At 43.2% G+C, this 15611-nt stretch overlaps 1 protein-coding gene across 3 annotated transcripts in view; it reads left to right on the forward strand.

Annotated features, from left to right (window-relative positions):
- Positions 1–4267: 4267 nt before the first annotated feature.
- USP9X (ubiquitin specific peptidase 9 X-linked) overlaps positions 4268–15611 on the forward strand; it is a 101371-nt gene continuing 90027 nt past the window's right edge. For all 3 annotated transcript variants that reach the window (XM_082277900.1, XM_082277901.1, XM_082277902.1), the window contains exon 1: positions 4268–4587. The gene's annotated coding sequence lies outside the window, so the exon portion shown is untranslated. The remainder of the gene's footprint in view (positions 4588–15611) is intronic.

Consider the following 15611-nt stretch of genomic DNA (forward strand, 5'->3'; position numbering starts at 1 on the left):
GGACACCACATGGTTTATCTGAGGACAGTTCAGCTAGGAATGAACTAGACAGGAAAAATATTTTGAATTTCTCCCTCTCCAAAAGATAGACGAGATACTCTTTTAGGCCTGTAAACAGACTTTTTGACAAATGGTCTCTGCAACATCTTCTGGCCATTTGGTAGGCACAGTGAGAATTTCTATTTGTGCTGTTCATTTAACCCATATGTGCACAACTAAATGAATAACATGAAAATGCCACACCATGTTTCTCTTATCACAAGAATTGCTCTTAATCAGATACCATCCTTTCCTCAATGTGAGAGACCACAGGTCCACACAAAATCTTTTTCTTATAAAATTTCTGTGATTTCTACCTAAGCAACCATTCCCTTGTACCTGTAAATATGGAGCATAAACTTACAGAGATTTAACTGCTTCTATGAGTCTTTCAAGAGTGACATTATGCCCACTCCAACATCACTGCTAGTATCTCTTACAGTCAGAAAACAGAAGTTGAAAGATGGAAAGTTACCACTATGAAGAGGAGTCTTATACTGATGTGAGGAATGGTAATTAAAGCAGTCACCTCAGGAGAAACTAAAATGAAATGTTTGTACTCGACCTTTATTTGCAGCAGAAAAGAGATAGAGCATCACTCCAGAAGAGTATTTGTAACTTTTTGGTATGTCATTATCATGGGAATTTTCCCCCTAATTTTAAATATTAATTTATATGTAGGGTAAGTACTGCCACACAACCTGTTGTTTCCTGAGCATTGGTGGACAGTGTGTGATGCAGCATCCAAGGGGCTGAACCAGGAGAAAAAAATGATCTTTTGTGGGGCTGTGGAAAAATTCTGCTTTCTCTCACCTGTTATTCCTCCTTTTGCTACCCCACTGCAAAGCTCCACAGCTTTACTCTGCATCAGCAGCGTTATAAGTTTCATTTTTGTCTACTCATAGAGCAGTGCAGCGTCAACCAGAGTTTAAGAACTGGGGATAAACACACCCATTAACAGAAATTTTCTATATTCTGAGTAATTCCCTCACCAGAATGTTTTGTTTTTCATTTTCAGCTAGTTCACCACTGGTTTCACTTTTTGTTTAATGGGCTGGCTGCAGTGCTGGAGCAGGGAAGCCTGCAGGGAAATGTTTCCCTTCCCCACATTTTCACACTGAATTAAAGATGTCAGAAAAGCATTTCTAATCGTACCAACAATTTCTAGTCATACCAACAGATGTGTACAGCGGGGAATTAACCAGAATTCTGTCACAGTTCTCTGTGTGGATGCTTACTTTGGAGCACTTAGTGAGATTTGTGAATGCTTACTGACTTCTGTCTCCACCTCAGGGGCGTTCTTTAATCAGCAATTTATCTCACTTGTATCCTTTTGTTTCCACAGCTGCTGCACAAAGACAAACCAGTAACGTTTGCTTGCAGCGTTGGGGTGTGTGAACCTTTTCAGGCAGAAGAGTGTAGCACAAGGTGAGCCACAGCAATGCCCCCTCAGAACAGCAGAAGCCTGAGCAAAGAGGGGCTGGCATGGATTCTTGTTTGGGGGAGCAGGAAGAATTCCCCAGCCAGAAGTCAGTGTGCAATTCGCTGGTTCAGGAACCACACAGTGCCATTGCAGACCCAGTATCTTCTTTTATTTGGTGCCATAAATAGCTGTGTGCTTCAGCCTATTGTGACCTTTGATTAGCATGGCTTCAAGCAACTGCTGGTCTGTCGAGGCACTCCAGAATACACCCTTAAACCAGGCAGGAGGTCAAATATAAACACCATTAGTTTTGGGCTTTTTTCCCATGCAAATGCAAGATTCCTCTAGTATTGCTGTGCTCCTGCAAAATGTACATAAAGAAGAATCTAAAAACCTGAAAAATACCACCAAAGGTCCCAGGGAGTTGAAGGTGAATCGGTTCTTCACCTGTTCCAAGCCTAAAGTTTCAATTAAAAAAACCAAAGCTTCCACTCTTTCTCTTGGCTGAAGGAATGCTTCTTCACAAGAGGGAATACTTGCCACAAGTTGTACCACCATTGTTTCCACAACTATTGTTCATATCTTTTTCTTGTTGTTGTAGACTGTTACGTGAACTGACAGTCAATTTCTTGGTGGACAGTTGCCCACATTATAAAAATCCACTGATGTGTTACTCTTGGGCTCTGCCAAAAAAAGCCACGGTAGTTAGAAGGAACACAGTATTTGGCCTGTCATTAAAACAAAGGTCTACTTAACAATAAAAAGAAACGACCATCAACAAACACAGCAGCTTATTTTTAAAGATAAGTGTCAAAATATAGACAACTACAATTGTTTGAGGGGTCCGTAGGTTATCATAAACAGTGAAGGGCTTGAGGGAGAATACTGTGGTGGGGCAAGGGAAGGTAAAAGCATTATAGGTGCAGTAATTTAAAATGCTTTCCCTGGTAAACCAACTGGATAAATGGGAAATAGGAGGAAAAGCTGAAAGTAGTTGATAAGGGACAAAAAAGGAAGCCACAATAACATGCCCAGAAGCATGAAAATCAGGGAGATGAAAGGGCTGTTTTGATATGATTACATGTATTTCTAACCCAAACACGAAAGGCTTACACTTGCAGACTTTCACCATGGTTATGGCTTGTTTTTATTGTTGACGAAAACGCACATAAAGCTATTCCTTCAGTAAACAAACTGTTGCATTTGTACAGTGATGAAGCAGCTGCATCCCTTGTTTTGTTTACTGAGTGGCTAACGCAGAAAAGTACTTCAGATTTCCTTCCCAAATAATACCATCTAATGATCAGCAAAAAAAATTAGTAACTCTGCTAAATTAGGAAATATCAGAAGTTATCACCACTTGGTTTTGAGCTCTAGCTTTTTACTGAAAAACACCCACCCAGTTCCAATGTTGTTCCAACTCCTGCAACGAGCAATCGTTCTTTTAGTCTTTTGTCGCTGCATGGTCCAAAACATAAAACATTTTGCACAAGAGTTATGGTTGTTGGCCTGAGCCTCTTGAGCAAATTTCAACCCATGGAGCCTAAATTCCTCCTGTGTTTTCAGCTCAGTACCGTATCTTTCATTTCCTTCTCCAAAATTCTTGAATGATGTTGTTAAAATAATACTGTGACCTTGGACTACGGACTAACAAAACTTTAAACACCACTTCAGGTACTCCTGAAGTCCGAGTTCCCCATATCTGCCAAACTTCTGTCCTTCCACAACGCATCCTTCCCCGTTTTTTCAGGTTTTAAATCCAGGTTTAAACTCCTCCGAGTCACTACACAAAGCACGTACACAGACTGGGGTTCTACTGATCTCACGCTGTGCCCAAGTAAATGCAGATGTATCAAAAAAAGGAAAAAGAACCAAAGAACCACAGAATACTGAGAGTTGGAAGGGACCCATCGAGACCATCGCGTCCAGCTCCTGGCTCTGCGCAGGGCACGCCAGGAGTCACCGCACGTGCCTGAGCGCCTTGTCCAAACGCATCCCCAGCTCCGCCAGGCTCCGTGCTGGGACCGCTGCCCTGGGCAGCCTGTAAGAGGAACAAAAGCTCCGTCTGGCTTCTAAAAAGCGCCGATGTCCCCGAACCGGGCGCCAGTTCTGCTGGCCGTGAGGGACGGAGCCGCCGGCGCCCGCACCCCCGGGGTCCCATCCCGCCCCCGACCCGGTCCCATCCCGCTCCCGTCCCCAGCGCGGCGGGAGGCGGCCTCGCTGACGTCATCATCGTCACCGTCCTGACGTCATCATCCGGGCCCCCGCGCGCGCCCGGCGGCGCGGGCCACAATGGAGAGCGCGCGCGCGCCCAACCGACGCGAAACAGGCCCCGCGCGCGCCCGCGCGCCGCCGGCCGTGTGTGTGTCTGTGCGTGTGTGTCCCCCCACAGTCCTTGTCCATCCCCTCACCGCCGCCCCCGCCCCGCACACCGACACACAGGGGAGCCGGCCGTGAGCGGCAGCCCCGGGCGGGCACACGGGCAGCGCATCACCGCCGCGCTCGGGTGGCCGAACCGCCGCCGCCGCCGCGCTGGGCCGGGCGCGGAAGGCGCTGCCGGCGCCGCCATCTTGCCCACGGGGCCCCGCCAGACGCGGCTGCGCCGCCGCCGCCGGGAGCGCGAGGAGCCGCCGCCGCCGCCTCCCTCCGCGCTGCCTCCCCGGCACCGCCGAGCCCTGAGCGCGGAGCTCCCGCCGCCCGGCCCGGCCACCCCCGCCCGGCCGAGCCCCGGGCGCGCGTCCGCCCACCCCCCCCCCCCCCCCGCGTGCGCCCGGTGCCCGGACGGGGCGGAGCGGAGCGCGCAGGCCCCGGCCCAGCCCCAGCCCGAGCCCAGGCAGGGCCGCCGCCGCCGCCGCCGGGCAGCAGCTGGTGACGCAGGAAAAACGCCCCAGAGAGAGAGAAGCGCTCAGGGCCGGCACCCGGAGCGCGGGCAGCGGCGCCGGATTTGCCCTCCCGCTTCCCGCCGCAGCGCAACCGAGTGGGAACCGGGGAAAGCGGAGCCGCCCCCTCAGAGCCGCGGCCTGGCATGAGACCGTGCCCCGCCGGCCGCCGGGCATGAGGCAGCGCCCAGGAGGGCTCTGGGCCGCCGCAGCAGCCGCCGCGGGACGAGGGGAAGCGGTGCGGGGGTGAGTGCGGAGCGGTGCCCGGGCGGGGCCGGGCAGCTGTTTGTGCTCCCCGGGGATGGGGCTCCGCGGGCCGGGGCGCGGCGGGGGGGAAGGACGGAGCTCCCCGGGACCCGCGGGGCGTAAGGCGGCGGCAGCGCCTCCTTCGCAGCCCCGGCGTGTCGGCCCCGCACCGCCGTGTTTTGGAGGGCGAGGGAAAATGGCTGACGGCTCCTCATCCCTGGCTGCCGGCGGGGGGGAGCGCCCGGCGCCCACGGGGGGCTCTGACCGCCCCGCCGGGGCCCCTCTGGCCGGCCCCCTCCGCTGAGGAGGGCCCGGTGCGTCCCCACAGCGCTGCACCGGCATCGCCTCCCCTGGTTCTCGCTTCCCTTCTGCCCGAACGCCATTACTGAGGTGGAGTGATTGGGGCCGCGTAGGCCCGGGCGACGCCTGGAAATCAGGCCCTGCCGAGGCGCTTTCCCGACGGTCTCAATGAAATCCACCAGCACCAGCTCGTTCACGCCCGCTGTAAACACTGTTAACACGTAGGCCACTCCTCTGGCCTCGGCTTCCAGCGGCCCGGCTTCCATGTACGAAAAACGTTGGAGGCATTTCATCTAATTCCTCTAGTTCACCGCGCTGCTTCTCCTCGGAGTTGTGTCTTAGGGCTTGTCTGTAGCGATTTATTTTAGGCAGTACAGCCCTCTCCCCTTGCCCGACGTGTGCGGCAGGGGTAGTTGCGTGTAGTTTGGCCGTAGATACTCTCTGTTATTGTCTTCGAGAAAACGGGATTTCAGCAGTTGGATGGGTTGTTGGGGTTTTTGTGTGTTAGTTACCACCGTGTTAACATGTGCCGTCCCACTTCGTGCAGCTTTGTTTGTATACAGTGGGAGTAGCTTTTGAAAATTATTTGTTTTGTTAAGTGATTTTTTTTCTTGTAGAAGCATCCAAAAATGTTGGGGTAGTTTTTAAGATGCCATATTTCATTTTCAGGTTGCTCTTTCAGAAGTCCAGTTAGGTATTTTGAAGATTTGCAGTAGCTTGCAACTGTACAGGAAAAAAAGAACCTTTCAGAAAAGAGTTGTTCTAATTAAATGTTCAAGGGACTCCCAGGCTCACTGCAGACATATTGTGTCTGTCTCAGCTGTCTTCATGTTATCAGTACGACTCGGTTTATACTCACAGTTCTGCAGTTGTGTTCATATAACTGGACGTTTGTGTCAGTCCAAAGACCCTCTGAAGTCGCAGGCTCAAAGCCAGCACAAGGCCTGCTTTTGCTGACCTACTTGCAGAACTGGGGCCTGTATTTTTATAAAAAGTTGTTGAATTGGGATACTATTATGCATTCTTCAGTATACTTGTGGCAACACTTGCTATGACAGGCAGACCACGTAACCTGTGTTTTTCAGCAGCTTCTCAGATGAATGATAAATTGGTGGTAAAATTGTTACGTTTAGGAAGGGCTATTGATGGGTGTTTGGGGGATTGACCTTTATTGATTGTGAAATTGAAACAGTGTGCCTAGTAAGAAAGATTTAGGGGTGACTGAAAGCTGTAGGCAGCTAACTTTATTATTCATATTATACTTGGAATTTTTTTTTTCATATTTTACTTGAGAAATTGTTAGGCCTCCCCACTGAAAATGTTGCTGATCAAGTTGCATATTTATTTCAGCAAAACCCAAGTCATACATGAGGGAGTTGGGGTTTTTTTTTGTTTTGTTTTCTAAAATAATGCTTTTGATTCTTGGAGTTGAAATAATGTTTATTCTTTAAACCAGCAAACTACAGTAGCTAATACCAAGAACATGTATTGATTATTCTGTTGCAATACCCTGGGCAACAGTGATGCTTAATGATAGCTGTGTACAGAACCCAAAAACATAATCATAAACCTGCAGTGGAAGAAACTCAAATTATCAGCATGTTTTTGGGGAGGGAATTAACCAGAAATAAATGTAAGATTGTACCATAGTAACTTTTCCCTCTCCAGTGGGTCTTGTACTTTACTTTTGTGTAGTTTGTCTTCAGGATGTTACGTTTGGGAAGCTTTTGTCTTAATCTTGCCTGGCTGCTGCTTCATGTCTTGCAGAATTTGCCCTTGTGGCAATTCCTCTGCCCATGGAATTGACAGGAAGACTACATCTGGAGGTGGTAATCAATAAAGACAGTGGTAGCAAAACTGTTTTCTGTCTCTGTGGAACACTGTCACCCTTACATAAACGTTTATATTCCCCACATTGTGGTGCATTTGTACTCAGAAACAGACCAGTGCAACTACTCTGTGTTCTAAAGGCACATGTTTATGTTTATGCGTTTTATTAATATTATGAAATTCATAGTTGAGACACTCAAAATAAACTAAAATAGTGATTAGTGTCTGTTTTGTAAAATTAAATAGATGTCTAAGAAATAAAGGTACCTTTAATACCTTTGTTCCAAGACATCTTATATTTGAAATTAAAATTAGTTTAGGACCTTCCAGTATGAATACAGTCTTGGGTAGGAATGGATAGGAATTAATTTATTTATTATTTTGAACAATTCATTTTTAAATGGCTTTGAAGTTCAGTTTCTGTCAGGCGTGTATTGAAAGTATATTAAATTCCATGGAAAGTATTTCTGCCCTTCCTGCTCTGTTTTAGACAAGTTCAGAACTTATTTCAGATATTTTAATGGAAAGTACTTTTGTGTTGGGCAATACTCTGAGTGTAGAAATATATCTATATATATGTATATAAATATATATGTACATGCGTGTGTATATATTTACTCACTTTTTTTTTTAAGAAATACTGTTTTATCTGTTCTAAGAGATCAACAATAAGTATATTTTGAAAACATTTGGATCAGGATAGCCTCATTCGTGAAGTAGATGAATTAAAGGCATCCCTTACTGTTTTTGACTTAAATCAGGATTTTTTTTGAAGACAGTCCTAACCCTTCAAAACCCCTGAAGCTGTAGCACTTACTTTAATTCTTTCTCTTATAATCACAAGAGCCTTGCTTATCCAGCACTTGCAGAGACCACTGTGAAGTGGTTATCTGAAGATGTAAGAAGCTTCGCTGGATTTTTCGTTCCTTTGAAAAGTTGTAAATGTGAAGGCTTTTGTGTCCTGTAGACAGTTGTTTCCTGGATGGTAGCATTAATCGTAATCTGAACACGTGGACATGGTTTCTCTTGTGCAGGTATCTTAAGTTTTTCTTACATGGATGTGTCTTCCCTTCAACCTCTGTGTAGCTGCACCCAGTTTTATTATCTGGATCACCCCTGTTTAAAATCAGAATTCTAAATTTAAAGCTGTACTTCAAGGTGTGTTTTGGGAACACAGCTTGGTAATGTCTGTCTTGCATTGTAGTCCTTGTCTTTTGCAAAGCTGGCAATGTTGTGTGCTGTTCCTATAGACTTGTCTTATATCACACATGATATCTGTGATCTGTAAACACACAACATTATTTTTTACATTACTAAACGTTGTTCTGGTATTCCATAGCAGAGGTGAAGGAGGGAAAGGTCTTCTATAAGCATGTACTTGCATGCAGTGAGACTTGAATTTTTCTACCTGGGAAGTTTGAGCTACTTCAGATTCACGTGTTAGAAAAACACAGTGACTTTTTACCATGTATTAAATCTAGGTTTTGTTCTGTTACTAATGTAGGAATGTCTGAAAGTTCTCCCACTGTTATTATGAAACTGTAATTCATTGTAAGTTCCCTTTTTGGAACAGTTATGTTGTATTGGATGGCTTTCGTATGCTTCAGGCTAGAACATGACTTGAGAATGGTTAACAGAGGTTTCTCCTGCCCTTGGTGATTTAGGTATTTGGTTAGAGTCTTCAGTAGATAGGCAGGGCAGAAAGCTGTTCTGTCATGACTTTGCATCCTCAAAATGTCAACTGCTGCCTTTCTGATACATTACAGTGTCCACCTGAGCCCATCAGTGCATTGAGCACATTCTGTAGATCTGGGTTGGTAAAGTAATTTAAAATGAGGTGTTGGTAACCTTACAGGAGAGCTGTTAATAACTGTCTGCACTGTAGAGGATAGGAGGAAAGTAAGTAAGGTCTTAGAGTAGCCAGTTGTGACTTAATATGAAATCTTTTTGCTTCTCTTTTGGTTTTTGTGGTTTTTTTCTTAAGGGAGCTTGACAGCACAACCAATTTCTTTTGCATTTTCTGTTGTGAATTTTCTAGTATTGGCTTTGTTTTATAAGAAGCCATTAGCTATTCATTTTATTTGCGAGTTGAATTCAGTCTGCTTATTATCAAGGCTTTTTGTTTGCCAGTTGTTGATGTGTTTTCAAATAAAAATTATAATGCTGGGCATGAAAACCACTGGGACACAGGTATGTTCCCAAGCTTGCTTTTTAAAAGAACATTGTTGATGTATAGTTTTCTTAAAGGATTAGTTATTATTCACTATGAGAATGATTACTTGCTTTTGGTTAACCATGTGTTAGTACACACAAGAAAAAAAAAGAGATGCATGAAATGAGATCCATGGCATGTTGGTTTAAGATCTAGGTGTATTTTGAACGCCGCTGTTATCAACTCTTTTTCATGAAGTCAAATTGAAGACTGTTTTAGAAGTAATGGATAGCTATCAGAAATGTAACTGTGGGAAGCTTTTATTTGTAGCATCCTTGATCTACTTGCAAAATCACTATGTAACCCTGTTTAGTAATTTAGTTTTCCTTACACATGTAGCTGCCAACAGAAAAATACGATTTTCCTGCATGTAGATCTTTGCATGAACATCTCAGCATATCCTACTGTTTGGTAGTTAGCATTTAGCTGTGGATTCAGTCAGAAGAGGGGAATTCCACATTGCATCATTCCTTAGATATGTGCTTTTTTTCCAAATTCCGTTTTTAAGCTGAGACTCGAGACTGTGTTGAAGGCAAGACATCCTTGTTACATGAGTTTCCTCATGTCCTCTCTGCTATAAATTGCAAAAGACTTTTTTTTTTAACAGAAGTGTTCAAATGACTGCTTCAAAGTAATGAAAAGTATGCAGAGAGAATTTCAGGGCTGTCTTTTCATTAAGCTTTCATGTAAAATACCCAAAACTCAAGTAATAGAAAATTGTCCCTAGAAGACCCTTTAAGACAAGTAGCACTTTTTTGTAACAATTGAATGGCAACACGGAATGACAGAAAAATGGATGTTCCAAATTCCATAGAGTTCAATCCTTAAGTCATTTAATTGCTGCTTAACCTTTTCTCGAGCTTCAGCAGGACTGGGTATGGGAGGAGGAAAAGGTTTGATTTTGTGTTAGGGTGGTCTTAGCTGTAACAGCATGATATGGTGAAAGAAGGAAGAAAAGATTTTTCTTACTCAATGCACTTCTAAACAATCAGCAGTGATGTGCATCAATTATGATCTCTCTGTTACCAGAGAGGCTTTTTTGGTTGGAGGGGAGTGTGCTTGGTGACACTGTGGTGTGGGATAGTGGGGACAGGCCCATGTTGGCTGTGGGTGGAACTTCAGTTTTCTTGTCCAGAAATAAATTTGACAGTGAGGGGAGGAAAAGTCTCTTTTTTAATATAAGATGAGAATGAACATTGTTGTCAAAACATGCTGGCATCTTGGTAAATGAGCCTTGAGTCATCTGTGGTTTTTGTTTTTCTGTTGTTTTAGCAATAGAATACTTCAGTGTGTTTTTTAGTAAATTTCAACAGGACAAGTCCATGAATTTGAAAGTTAAATAAGAAAGATGTATCCATTTAACTTAATTTTTACGTGAATAGGTTGGTGAAAGACTACAATTTTGATAAACTAAAACCTTAAACTATAGTTTAAACTAAATTTTAGACTTTGTAGATCTCTGATTTAGAAATAGAATGTTAATTGTTTGATGATTTCTGATGTTTCCTTTTAATGTGTTTTCCTGAATTCTTTAGCTGTGAGGATTCCTTTTTTTTTTTTTTTTTTTGTTTTTTTTTGTTTTAATCTTCAATTGTGACAAATTCTCTGGAGCTTGAAGCTATAACTCAAGTGACTGGTTCTACAGTTTCAGGCTCCAGTTTTGCACAGCCCTCCATATGTCTTGACCTGTCCTTCAGACAGTGTTTTATTAGCCACAGTGGGACCTTAAAATCCCATGTGCTTTTCCTTGAATGCTTATAATGGTGGGTGTGCACACACTCATGCAGTGGGACTTTTTCTAGGATGATGTACTGCCTTTTTTCCCTAGGTGAAGTGGTAATGTCAGATCTGTAAAGTGCCTGATAGCTCTCTTGCTGTGTTGGGATGTCTTCATGATAGTTTTGGTAATTAGGCTGGAATACAACCTGAAAATGCTTCCAGTTTGTGTTCTTGTAGCAGTTCAGCCAGGTTGCTGTGGGTGACAGTTTGTTACACGTCTAGTGAAGATGTAGCTGAAAATGTTAATTCCCCTTGTGCCATTTGGGAAGCCATTTTTTTTTTCCCTTTCCTTCCATGTATAGGAGTGGGAAAATGAGGGGTTTTTTTTGCTTGGTTTTTTGAATATGGGGATGGATGCAGCAAGGTGAGTTCAGTGGTACTGAAACCTTGCTGTAACCTAATGTGTTTTCAGCCATGAAAAAACCCCAATCAGTCCCAGCCTCTGGTTAGCAGGTGTCTGGCTGGAATTTTCTACGTACCTGCACCACTCTGAGATTTTTTGACTAGATGAAGGAAGGTTTGGTAATTCATCCTGTCATGAATGTTCCTTTTATTTTCTATCACTTTCCTGATAATGATATGAATATTTAGGACCAGCAGAACTCTGGATATGCTGGTCCTAAATATTGCCTGGAGGCAGCTGGAGGAGGATAGTGGTTAGTTTAGTTTCATTGTTGGTAACTAGGGGCTGATACAAGAGTTTATTTGGAGGTTCCAGTGCACTGTGTTGGTTGATCCTTACATGGTACTTCAGAAGATCATCTTTTTCTGAAGTTGAAATTGTACCTCTACTCAATGCATTGTTTGTTTATATGTGTCACACTTACTCAGGTACAAGTATCACACTGAAGGCTGAGGTGTTGTGCAGGTTATGGGCGTTATCTAGGCCAGCAGTGAATAACTCAACAGTTGAGAGCAGAGAATCAAAATCTCTCCTGCTTCATGCTTTCAAGTATGTGCTTACACCGTGCTACACCTGAAATACAGTTTGAGGATTTGGCTGTGTTGATGAGTCATTGCAGTTCTTTGTGGGTGTGAAAATACAATAAATAAGTAGTAGGTCACACTTAAAATGAAGACTAACCCTTTAGTTCTACTTTAAGTTAGCCTGACAGCAAAATTTGCTTTAAATGTGAGTTTATCATCGTGTGTCATTTAAGTTCTGAATTGCAGCTGTCCACTAGAATTCTTTATTCCATGTGTTTGACATAATCATTTTCTCTAGTGTGTTTGATCAATTTAAATTCTTGTCTTAGAACTTCGTTCCAGAAATGGAGAGGAGGGGGAGAAGCCTGAGCAACCATGTTGACATTTAAACAGTTCAGTTGTAACAATTTTCCTTTGATAGGAATTGTGAAGGCATTACTTTGGGGATACATTTCTGTAGGTATAAAAAACTTTGCCTCTTACACAGGCTGTGGAAGTGTTTGTTTTCTCTTAAGATACTTTCATGATTTTTTTGGTGATTTTCTCATAATAAAAAAAATTTGTTAACATTTTTGTAGTTTGCTCCTACTTGCCTGCTTGGTTGCGTGTTAGTAATCTGCTTTCAAGGAGAGTTGTCTTGTCTGTACTGAATAGCTAATGTTCTGTTTCCCCAGAGTTGGTGATGCTGGGTATATACTTTGGAGACACTTTCTCAGCTAGAAACAACTTTACAAACAACAGCTTGTCACAGGGTGCATATAATCAGTTGGGTTTTTTCTTTGCCTTGCTGCATTTGTAGATATGAGATTGATGTTTGAGGTGCCTTGTTCTTGCGCAGGTTCTTGATAAATGGAAGTGGAAAGTTTGTTTTTTCCATACTATTTCATCAAGACATGGGATTTGTATTTCAGGGTGGATTTCTCAACAGAACTAAAAGCTTATTTTTAAAAGTGCCTCTATTATTAGTTTTTTAGTCAAATTGTCAGATGGCTCAGTGAAGTTGCTTTAAAATTGTGTGTGGTTAAAAACAAATGATGTAAAGAGTCTTGAGAAAAGATTGAGGATCATGGTCTGTTATATTTTACCATTTAGGGTTATGGTAATGGATCCTGTGATCCAACCTGGCATCGAAAACTTCCAAGAATGCGACATCCACAACCCTGGGCAACCTGTTTGAGTGTTTCACCACCTTAACAGTAAAGATTTTTTTCCTAACAGCTCATCTAAACCTGTCCCCTTTCAGCTTAAAGCCATTCCCCCTTGTCCTGTCTCTACATGCCCTTGTCATAAGTCCCTGCAGCTTCTTTCTAAGTCCACTTTATGTATGGGAAGGTGCTCTAAGGTCTGCCTAGAGCCTTCTCTCCTCTGGGCTGAACAACCCCGGTTCTTTCAGCCTGTCTTCATGGCAGAGTTGCTCTGGCCCTCTGGTCCTTTTCCTGATCTCCTCTGGACCTGCTCCAGCAGGTCCATATCTTTCTTGTGCTGGGGACCTCAGGGCTGGACACAGCACTGTGGGTGGGATGTCACCAGAGCAGAGTAGGTGAACAGAATCCCCTCCTTCACCTGCTGCCCACACAGCTTTGAATGCAGCCCACGACATGTTTGGCTTTCTGGGCTGTGAGTACACATTGCCTGGGTCATGTTGAGCTTCTTGTCCCCCAACACACCCAACTCCTTGTCCTCAGAGCTGGTCATTTCATCCTTCACCTGGCCTGTTCTTGTGTTTGGGATTGCTCTGAACCATGTGTAGGACCTTGCACTAGGTCTTGAACTTCAGGTTCCTCTGAGTTTACATAAACATGGAAAATGGAGAAAGTGGAGAATGAAGCTTGTCATTAAACTAGTGTTTCCCCCACACCCCCCATTTAATTAGGAACTATTACTCCCATTGGATCCTTGACTCATTCAGTCAGATAGATTGGATTGTCATTCAGTATTTTATCTTTGGAATTCTTTCTGTAAGTGCACGTGTGACATCAGTCTAAATACTGAGTAGAATTATTCCTCTGTTAATACGCTTGATAGGTTCTTTAGGTTCTTTCCATTCTCATCCTGTACGTTACCCAAACATAATCAAAAAGCTTGCGTTGTCTTTTGTGTTGTTGATGAAGAACTGAGACACAGAGGCTGTAAACTTCAAACCTACCTCTTGTCATAACTTTTCAGTGGGTTTTTGTTAGATAGTCAGGTGTTACACAGTTTTGTTGGCTTAAGTTGCTGTTGCACGTCCTCACTCTTCCTCAGTTTTCTCTTTCTCTCAATACCCAGAAGAATGAGAGGAGGATGAAAAGGTTAATCTGAAGAAGACCTGTGTGTTTTCCAGCAATGTTTATGAACAAGACACAGAATTAACTTTTTGGTAGTTCTATATAGCTGCCTTGTAAGCCAGAGATTTCCCTTTTATTTCTGAAGTTATATTTCTTTCCTTATAAAACTTAATTTAACTTCTGTGACAAATAAGGAACGGACAATTTTTCTTCCTGGTGCCTCAGTTGATTACTGTTTACCCAGGGGACTCAGTTTGATGGAAATGAAATTACAGTGGAAACCAAATTACTCTGAAAATTCCAATTAGGTAGGAGAAAAATGACAAATTGAGCCCTTGACAAATACAGAGAGCATGTTGTGTCTGTCTCTCATGCAGACTCAAAATTTTGTTAAATGAAAACTTGTGAAAAAGTCACAAGATGCTGACTGTCACAGTGCATGCAGCTGTTGTATTCAGCTACTCATGCTCTGTCATCTCTAGCTCCATTTTTTTTAACCTGAGTTTCCAGGTAATGTTTGAATTGTAGAGTTTTGCTTACAGTTTTATAACTCTGGCCTTTTTTTTTTTTTTTCGGTCATCAGAAGTAAAATTTTTGCCACCTTTCTGTGTTTTGCAGCTTCTGTATTACTTGCTGTAGCTTTAAGTTGTCTGCTTGTAGTGAGATTATTCAAAGTATTACTGCCAAATAATTTTCCTGACTCATTGCGATCTGCTAAGTATTTCACTGGCTTTATCATAATTTCCAGGACAGTTTGTTGTCTTCACTTTCTGAGGCTTCTTGCACTTGGCATTATTTGCTGTGGCTGCTTAATATTTCTTTCATGACTGAACTTGTGCTGTTGGTGAACTGACATTCCTGGCATTTATCATCTACTAAAAAGCTTTTTCTGTGTGCGTTTTCCTGTGATATCCATTATGCTTGGGAAAAATTTTGGTCTTTCTGACTTCGCTATGTTGTAAAGATTCATTTGTGCTATAATGTATGTGAACCTTGGTTATATATTAGTTAAATATGTGCTAATTGTAATGATCTGTATTGTTTGCTTCCCTTTCCCTGCTCTTCTAGGGTGTATTTCATGTGAGATTTGCAGTGATGCTGAAAGAGTTGGTTCTATTCGTGGTTATGTGTTCTTCCTGTTTCTCCTGCCATTGTTAGTGTTCATATGGCATGTGATGCAGCTGAAAACTAAAATGATTTTATTCCTCCAGTTACTTTTCAGCCAGATTGGCTTCTTGGTCTGGCTGGTGATGTGGTGATGCAAGGGCTAATTCCATAGTGGTGAAAAAGTGGTTAGGATGGAAGCCAGCAGGATCACCATCCTTCCCTTCTTGTCAGGAGAGTTCCCTGATTTCAAGTAGACTTAGAGGCTTTACATTGAGCTAAGGCTTGTTCACATGCAGAAGTACAGTGAGACTTACTTTCTAAATGTATCAGGCTACAATACTTATACTGATGGATGAGATTGCTGTTTCACACTGAGATTCCAACAATAGAAGCAGTAGAGATCCACACACACGCACTGTGGTGGCAAAACCACCTTATTAGAGTTCTGTCACTCTCACGTGGTGCTGATTTAAGCACTATTCCTGAGAAGAACAGGTCCAATGTTCATCTTGTGTCTCCTGGCCTGTTAGTAGGTTCAGCTGAGAAGTGGGATCTTTGTTGTCTGTTTTGTGACTGAAGGGAGGGCTCTTTAGCAAGGGGGC

Source organism: Coloeus monedula (genome assembly GCF_965178545.1).
Source record: "Coloeus monedula genome assembly, chromosome: 3".
NCBI lineage: Eukaryota > Metazoa > Chordata > Aves > Passeriformes > Corvidae > Coloeus > Coloeus monedula.